Source organism: Propithecus coquereli, unplaced genomic scaffold (assembly GCF_000956105.1).
Source record: "Propithecus coquereli isolate 6110/MARCELLA unplaced genomic scaffold, Pcoq_1.0 Scaffold194, whole genome shotgun sequence".
In the NCBI taxonomy this organism is placed as follows: domain Eukaryota; kingdom Metazoa; phylum Chordata; class Mammalia; order Primates; family Indriidae; genus Propithecus; species Propithecus coquereli.
In genome coordinates, this window is record NW_012144300.1 from 2,821,890 (window position 1) to 2,830,919 (window position 9,030).

Below are 9,030 nucleotides of genomic sequence, written 5' to 3' on the forward strand. Positions count from 1 at the left end.
AAATTCTCCTCCAGGGAGAAGGTGTGTGATGATTCATGGCAGCCAAAAAGGGGATGTGTAACTCCGGGGATGTGTGGTCTTCTGGCTTCTAGATCAAGATCCGTCTGCCTCCTGGGCCATGGTGCCTTCGGCTGGGCTTCAGCAATCCCTGCAGGACCAGAGTGTTGAACAAATAAGGCCAGGAATAAATTGTCAATAAGGAGCACATGCCATCTTGTCTTTAAAATAGTAATTTCCTGGAGACATCATTCTGCAGCTGTTCCGTGCCGATTTGGTATATCTCATCTATATGTTCAACTTATCTTTTATTTTCATTTTATTCTTGGTATGCAGACATACTTTTCTCTGGATGTATAATTATATTTCATAGCAAACTTTGTGCCATACCAATAAGGAGATGTAACTTGCATACAAACACGGACACCTGCAGAGTCTCTATCTGTGTGGATAAAGCCTTACCTTGATGTGATTGAGCCGTGCTAATAATAGGAAACAGTGGCATGGATCAACATGAAATGTAATTTTTTTAAAAAAAATGTTTGATCACAGAGATTTTTTTCACCGTATTTATCTCTCTGATTATGTGTTCTTTGGGCAGATACTGATTTTAGTTTTTATTCCCCGAGCATAAACCAGTTAATACACATAGAAAATGTTCTAAGCGCCTGCTCGAAATCCAAGGATTGCCAGTTTGGAAGAAAGGTGACAACAGATAACCCATACAAATCATCAAAGGTTGATTGAATGGGGAGCACACGATGTGGTGAATAAATCATACTTTTGAGAATACCTCGAGTTTCGGCCAGCATCCCACCCCTGACCTTCCTCCAACTCTTCTTGAGATCGGACTCTCAGGAGAGCTGAAATACACTGCAAATGCCTCTCGCAGGGAACGGGAGCTTGTGCCTGGGCATGCCATTTAAGCTCCTTTGTGAGCAGGGTGGAGACAGGGCTCCGCACCCTGCTGGGCTGAGTGTGCTCAGCCAGAGGAAGCATTTCTGAACTCCGCAATTGCCAGCACCCCTGGCTGTTTCTCTTTCTTCATCAGAAAGAAAGTACAAAGAGTTACCTTTAGTCCTGAGTTGGAAAAAGAGGCTCTTGCAGAACATTTCATTCATCAACTGAGCAGTTTCCTTATTGGCTTACGTGATGATTTTTCTCCAACTTACCCGAAAGGAAGTTCTCCTATTTGATAACCACAGAGGACAGAGACTTGAGGACATGTCAGAGTGAAAGTAAAATACCACACTCTCCATCAGTTGGTCAACAAGTATTGATCAAAGTGTTTATCATTTGCTAAAGTACTGCAAAGCTTACAAAAAGAAGACAGGCACAAACCCTATCTTTATAGAATTTACTATAGTCTGCTCAGGAAAATGATGCCTATTTTAGGATAAGGAACAAAATGATTAATACCCCCAAGGAAAAGGAATAAAAACTATGGGCGTTCACGTGCAAAAAAAAAGTCCTTCTGACTGAGAAAGTTGTAGTAAGGGAGATTGAAGGAAGGAGTCATGGAAAAAGTAGGATCTGAGCCAGCCTTGGGAGGTCTGGCTTGAATTTTGACATGTGGAGTAGAAATGGGGGCTCTCAGAGAGGAAGTGAGAAGCTCAGTATGGCTGGTTTGGGGAAAAGTAGGAAATGAAGCTGGAAAAGCATGTTGGGGCCAGATTGTGAAAATCTTAAACATCAAATAAAGAATTTGGAAGATTTTCAGTAAGCCGTAGGAACCAATGAAGGTATGGCAGGGAGAAGTTGTGTTATATTATATAATCTCTACTTTAGGAAGTTTGCTCCAAAAGGGATGACTCAAATGGTTTAGAGAGGAATGTTGGAGGCAAGAAGACCAATTATCAGGCTGCTGTGAGAGGAATCAAGTCTGAACTAGCACGGGGCAGTGGGAATAGAAGGGACACAGAATTGATAGGACTTGACAACCGATGGACTGTGGGAGAATGGTGAGAAGACAGTGATGCCATTAGCATCAATCAGAAATTAAAGAGGAGAAAGTGGTTTTGGGGGAGAAAAAATAGGACATTTTGGAACAGACAGAATTTATTTATACTGCATATATCCAGCAGCTTGTTGGGGGAGATGCCAAGGCCCAGGATACAGACTTAGGAACTATATGAGATAGAAGGAAATCATTATGGAAAAAGAAAAGAACTGAGCATATAGCCCTAGGGAATACATACCTTAGAGTTAGAAAGAGCAACAGGAAGGGCAAAAAATATGAGGAAGAGGAACAGCAGTCAGAGTAATACAGGGAACACAAGAATAGTGTACATAGTACCATCTCAGAGAAATCAAGATTAGTCTGAGTTGCAATAGACAAATACAACTTTAAGTGATTCAAGCAATAAAAATGGAATTTATCATATCACGTGTGTATTAATTTTCTATTGCTGCATGACAAATTGCCACAATATAGTGACTTTAAAACAATACCCATTTATTATGTGACAGTTTCTGTAGGTCAGAAGTCCAGGCATGGCTTAGCTGGATTCTCTGTTCAGGGTTTCAGAAGGCTGAAATCCAGGTGTTAGCTGGGCTGTATTCTCACCTGGAGCTCACGGACCTTTTTCAAGCTCATGTGCTTATTGGTAGAATTTAGTTCTTTGTGGTAGTAGGACCTAGGTCCCTGTTCAGTGGCTCGCTCTGAGCCGGGGGCCACTCTCAGGTCCTGGTGTCCACCTTCGTTTCCTTGCCATGTGACTTGCCCCTTCCCACCAGCATGTTCTCTCACTCTTTGAATCTCATTCCTGACAGAGCCCCATCCCTTTTAAGGGCCCACCTGATTAGGGCAGGCCCACCAAGATAATTTCTCTATTTTAAAGTCAGTTGATTTGGGACCTTAATCACATCTGCAAAATCCCTTCACAGCAGCAGAACCTACATGAGTGTTCTGTGGAATAATGGGAAGAGGTGTGTGTACACCAGGAGACAGGGCCATCTTGGGGGCCACCTTAGAATTTTGTTTATCAAAACATAGCTAAGAAATCCCGGGCCCAATCTAACTTTTGTATGGCTGGATCCAAGGGACCTCACTGTCGTTAGGACTTAGACCTTCTGTCTTTCAACTTTGCTCTCTGCTATGAAGCTTTATTCCTAGATGGGCTTTCTTTAAGAAGTGGTTAACAGCTCTTAGTAGCATCATGCTTCCATGGTCTCACCAGGCGAGGGTATTTCATTCCTCTTAGTTCCAGCCAGTCTGAGAAAAGCCTTTGATTTACTTGCCTTGGGTATGTGCCTATCCCTAAAACCAGTCACTGTGGCTGGAGGGATATTGTGTTATGATTGCCCAGACCTGGGACTTATGCCCATCTTTAGAGCCAAGACATGAGGTCATCCCAGCCCAAATAGCAAAGTGAATGGGAGAGAGGTCATTCCAAAAAGATGGTGTTCAGGCAAAAATGCTCATCTGCTAAACCAAAGAAAAAGAAAATTGAACTGTTTTGTATTGTATTGTTGAACTGTATCAAACATTATAAAAGAAATCAGTTAGGATGAGGACTCAGAAAAGGTCACTGCATTTAGAAGGCAGGAAGCCATTCCTGACCTTTGAAAGAGGATGATGAAGTTTACTTAAAAAAAGAAATTGTGGAAATCAAGCTCCAAGGTTTTAAGATGTAGGTGGTGAAATACCAACATTGAATTTATACTGTACTTTAACCTGTTGGTAAATAAAAGAGATGTGACAGCCATTTGGGACCCTATCAAGGTATGGGAAGAGTCTCTTAGAAATAGCAGTGATTGAGTATGCTGGTAGGGTGGGAAGTTTCCGAGGGAGAGGAAAAAGATTGAAGGAGAGATGGGGGGCAGAAATGACCCAACAGTACCTGGAGAGCCAGTAGGAGGAGAATGGATTAAGAGCTCAAGTGGAGTGGCCACGAAACGTTTTCCCAGATTATATAGCATGGGAGGTTTTTTGTCTTTTTTGGTCATTTGCCATGTCTTTGGAATAAACAGGTGTCATTCCTTCTAGTGTAGCCCCTTATGGTGCAAAAGATCCCCAGCCTCTGTCCAGCTCTGTAATTGGTGGAAAGATTCACCCTTAGAGTGGTGGTTCTCAAAGTGTGGTCTCCAGACCCGCAGCAGGAGCATCACCTTGGAATTTGTTAGAAATACAAGTTGTCTGGCCCCACCCAAGTCCTACTGAATCAGAAATTCTGGGGATGGGTCCCAGCAATCAGTGGTTATCAAGAGCTGCCAGCCATTTCTGATGCTGGTTCGAGTTTCAGTACCACTGCCTCCCCTCCACAGACCACGGAGGTTTCCTTAATAGTGGCTTTTAAAAAGCTGCAGGAACCAAGGATAGAGGCTTCTGGTGACAAGGAGGTGGGAGGGAGTTTGTAAATCTTGAAAGGAGATGGCAGCTGTTCAAAATGTAATGGATTGGAAGAACAAAAAAGAGAAGGCTAAGTTGTAATTTAATTGTTTTCGAGTTTGTGGAGGGCTTCCATCTGGACGATAGGAACCACAGGAGCTCCAAGTCCCCGGAGGACAGAGAAAGGCGAAAGGGGCTGAAATTATAGCTGTAGAGTAGTGATTCCTTTGGAGAGTAAGGGTTAAGTCCTAGAACAGGTTTTGGATATGGATCATTTAATTTAAATGCAGGCTCTTCCCCTAGATGCTATTAGGAGGTTGCAAAAGAAGAGCATGGCAAGGTTTCTTTCATCAAGGAGCTTATAAACTTTTTGAGGCTTCAAGACTTAAATAAATCCAGTGGAGTATAAAAAGGCAGTATAACAAAGTGCTGAATTGAAAAGGACCTTGGGTCAGAATGTGTGGTCGAGATCGTAAGTGCTGTGGGCAGTCAGGGGAAGGAGAAATTGGCATTGTGTCATTTTCTTCTCTGGACAGAGTATGAAACTGTCAGCCTGGCATAATTTCCCAGGTCTGACGGCAAGATACTGGATAGCTTGGCTTCAAGAAGTGCTTTTTCTTGTTCTCGTTGTGTGTTTACTAAGGTTTGTCAAAACTGCTAGGTCAAAATGAAGGTTTGTATTCTGAGACTTTGAATTTGGAGTATTATTAATACTTTCGTGAAGCTTGTAGAAGAAATTACATTTTATCCTGGGCATCTTAAATGAAAGAGACTCAGATAAAAGTTTGGCATACTCGTTTCAGACAGACTTTCAAACTTACTGCATTCACAGGGAGAACATGAATGAGCCTGTTTGAAGATGCTTTAGTGTTGTAGGATGAAGAAAGCAAATTACTGATTTTCCTTAGTGGAAGAATTAAGTTGAGCCAGATTTGGGATGATGGGGAAGAAGACAACACTTCAGATGAACACGACATTTCCATTACTTTTTATTTCTTTGCATCTTGCTATTCATATGGATAAGTAAACAGATCACTAGAACAAGAACCAAGAGAGAAGGATGACAAGGCACCGTTAAAGGTGAGCATAAAGCTGTTTAGGTCCAGGGGAAAAATAATAAAAATTCCCTAATAGTCAAGGGGAAGCCAGAAATTTGGAACCTAAATCAAAGTACTAAGAAGATTTTTTTCAGAAGTCTACGTCTCATGTGATCTGTTTTTAGTCCTTTTTGGGGAGGGTTTTCTTAACTCCAGCGTGGCATGCAGGTATCAACAGAGAGCTTCCTTTCATTTCACTGTGATGATGGGGTGAGTTGGGGTGTGTTATGGACCAGGGTCTGTCTTTCCTGTCCCTTCAAGAATAACACCTGCACCAAATGGTGTTCCTTTTGCAGAATTACTAGCGTTTGTTGCTCTAATGGCCCAGCAGCTGGAGGAAGAATCATCTCTTATTTCAGGGTCTTGAGAACAGTCGTGTTACTCATTTCTTGATCCAGTTGAAATGACCAAGAAAAAAAATGGAATGACATAAATTAGTGCTACATCTTTAGATCAGTTCAAATAATGCACAGGCTGTTTCTTCTACTTGGAACCTCAATGCGTGACTAACTTCTGCTCATCTTTGACTTCCCTGCTTTACTGTTGGCTTTGCAAGAAAAGCCTTCCCAAGACCCTCTTTCTCAATGAGATACTCCCATGATGACTGCAAATCTCAATGTTTGGCTTTCCTTCATAATGCCTGTCTGGTTTTCGAATTTTGTACCTCTACTAAAAATCATATATTATAATTCTTTAATGTCTGTCCTTCTTGAGACAGTGACCTCGAGGGCAGGGTACTCTCTGTTTTGTTCATACATGTTCCCAGTTGAACATGCAGACTGATGTATGTAGTAAGTACCAAGGAAAAATTTGTCGAGTGAATGAGTTAATTAATGAGAAAGCACTTGGTAAACTGTATTCACTATAAAAGGGATGGTTAATTATATGAGTAGCAGACACCTCCTTTCTCCCTTCTGTCCTAATTTTGTCTCTCCACTTTTTTTAGTTCTTTATTTTGAGGTATACTTGTCAGTGTTTTACCAATTCCAAACCTACGATTTGTTATTATTCATTCTTGCCTTTTTTCTTTGAGATAAGGGACCTCTTTTTTCCCTCAGAAATATTATTTATTATACCTGCAGTGCTAATATTGCAACTCCCACGTAGGTTCCGTGCACGCTCATGATTTTGAAAGGAAAAACATGACTGGCCCTTGTGGATGATTTATTTGAGAAACAGACAGGATTCCAACAGAGCACTTAAACTCCGTGTTTTTCGTCATCCCCAATTTCACTAACATAAGTTCCTTTACCTCAAGTTATGCTTCTCAAGAGCACACAAGTCAAAGTAACTTAATCACATTGGTCTGGAAGAAGCTGTTCCTGGGTCTGCCTTAAAGAAGAGAAAAAGTCAAGAAACCCAGATGTGGAAAATTTAATGATTAGGATATGATCAAGTCTTTTCATTAAAAGCAACCAAAAAAAAAAAAATAACAAACCTTATCCAATCCTTTTCTAACAGGGCTTTGGTGCGCCACTTCTGTGGGCGTAAGTGTTATCCTCGGTGGGCGGCAATGGCAGACAGCCAAGTGGAAAATCTCACAGCCCCGCAAACGTTCAGTGCACAGAACACTGTAAACCAGCAAGCTGAGGGGGCCGTGCACCATTAACCGCGCTCCCGCATACGCCTCTCGTGCCTCCCGTACGCTCTCTCTTTCGCTTAGCTTCCTGCTTGATACCTTCACTTTCCTCCTCCCAGAGATCGCAGCCGTCTCCATCTCCGTTCCGCTTCTCCCCCATCCCAGCACAGTGGGGCATGGAGACGTTTGGATGTGTGGGTGCTCCAGCCATAGCTGGTGGGTGCTCCAGGGTAGTTGGTTCATGGTGCCCGGCCAATGCTGGCATTTATGTTCTGGCTCCAGAGCTCAGAACGGGCTCTGACCACTAATGATACTTCGCATTTACACAGTGACTTTATTCTTGGGAACTGTGAGTGCTCTGCAAGAATGAGCTTATTGATCCTCCCAACAACCAGTGAGGTCTGAGAATGGCAAAAGATGATAGTCCTCGCTCCCTTTGGCAGAGAGTAAAATCAAGTCGCTCGTTTTAAGGCTGTACTGCAAGTTTGCATCTCAGCTGAGATTGTATCCAAAGTCTCTCAGAATCGGCTTCAACTTTATGGGGGAAAATGAGGCTGGCTGTACCATGCCGTGTCCCCTGGGGCAAGAGCAAAACTACTGAATTCTTTTTTAAGAAATGGGTACTGCACAATGATCTTTGGTGAATTATCAATTAATCTGATTGATCATGAGCATTATCAATTAATCTAATTGATCGTGAGACTTCATTTGTTGAGATGACAAGTGACTGGATGACGCATTGACCTTTTTCTTTTTCTTCTGTTCCGTTCCCGTGCTAGGTATATCTCACTTCTCTGTGAAAGGAAGAAAGAACACGCCTGAGTCCACACGTCCTCCCGCTTCTATGGGAAGTCTCCATGGTGAAGTATAGGCTGAGGCTACCTGTGAACAGCGCGCAGTGAATGTTGTAAGTTAACCACCAAGCTCAACATCCGTGGTGGCTTGCCTTGTCAGGATTTGTGAATCGCTGGATGTAACTGAGCCAGGGTGATGAAGGATTATTAGAACGAGCTCTAGGTGATCATCCAATTAATTTCTTTTTTTAGGGGAAAAAGTTCTGTTTGTGTTTGCTGTGAACTTGCCTTTGTCTCAGCTTCTGTGGCGTGCTACTCGGTATCTACTTCTGGAATAAAATAGTGGAATACGGTGATTCTTTCGTTGTAGGAACACCCTTTCTACTGGGAGAGTCAAACAGTATCAAGTTTAGAGCAGCCACTTTAAACTGGGCTGTTGCAATTCTTTTAGGTTGGTGAGTGGGCAATAAAATTCTCCACGCGGAGAATTAGCAATCAGAATTTCCACTCAGCAATTATTCTTATTTAGGTGAAGTTTTTGATGAGAATGCCTTTTTTTCCCTCTCTCTGGCTTTTAAAATCTTGAGGCGCACAAATATAAGCAGTTGGTTTTGGTGTTTCTCTCATTCAAAATGAGCCGATTTTACTGGGTTAGGATTTTGAGATTAGGATAGTTGTTCCTGCCTGTCAGCTGATGGACACCTTGCCTGAGAAGTTTTACTATCAAATCACTGAAGAAATGACAGTGTGTCTTCAAGGAGCTCATCTGTTATGAAACAATGTGGGTGTGCCCAGCCCTGCCACTTTCTGGCAAGTTTACCTCATTGCTAGACTGTGTCACAAAAAAAGTTTAGAAGGGTTTGACGAGGAAAGAAAACAGCTAAGGAAACCCAGGATGGCCTATGAATACCCCTGAGAAAGAGAAGATGTTATCTTCAAATTTTAGACAATGAAGAGCCAACCTTTACTAGGTGGTTGTTGTGTGTGTGTATATGTATATGGATATTTTTGTAATATTTGTGTATATTCTTGTTTATATTTATATGTGTGCTTTTTTAGTTTTTAACTTCTTAATAATTCAGTCAGAAAACTTTCCCAGGCATTTATTACCTATTTTTTTCTAGTTGCCTAAAAGTTGGAAAGAGAAAGATGCAGGGATAAAAAGTATTAACATTGAAAAGAAAAATTTCCTGATTTTTAAAAAAATTTCATGGGTGTCTAAACATTTGTATT

At 41.8% G+C, this 9,030-nt stretch overlaps 1 protein-coding gene across 1 annotated transcript in view; it reads left to right on the top strand.

Moving 5' to 3' along the window:
* Nucleotides 1–7,789: 7,789 nt before the first annotated feature.
* ATXN1 (ataxin 1) overlaps nucleotides 7,790–9,030 on the top strand; it is a 156,682-nt gene continuing 155,441 nt past the window's right edge. Inside the window, exon 1 of the mRNA XM_012643271.1 lies at nucleotides 7,790–7,910. The gene's annotated coding sequence lies outside the window, so the exon portion shown is untranslated. The remainder of the gene's footprint in view (nucleotides 7,911–9,030) is intronic.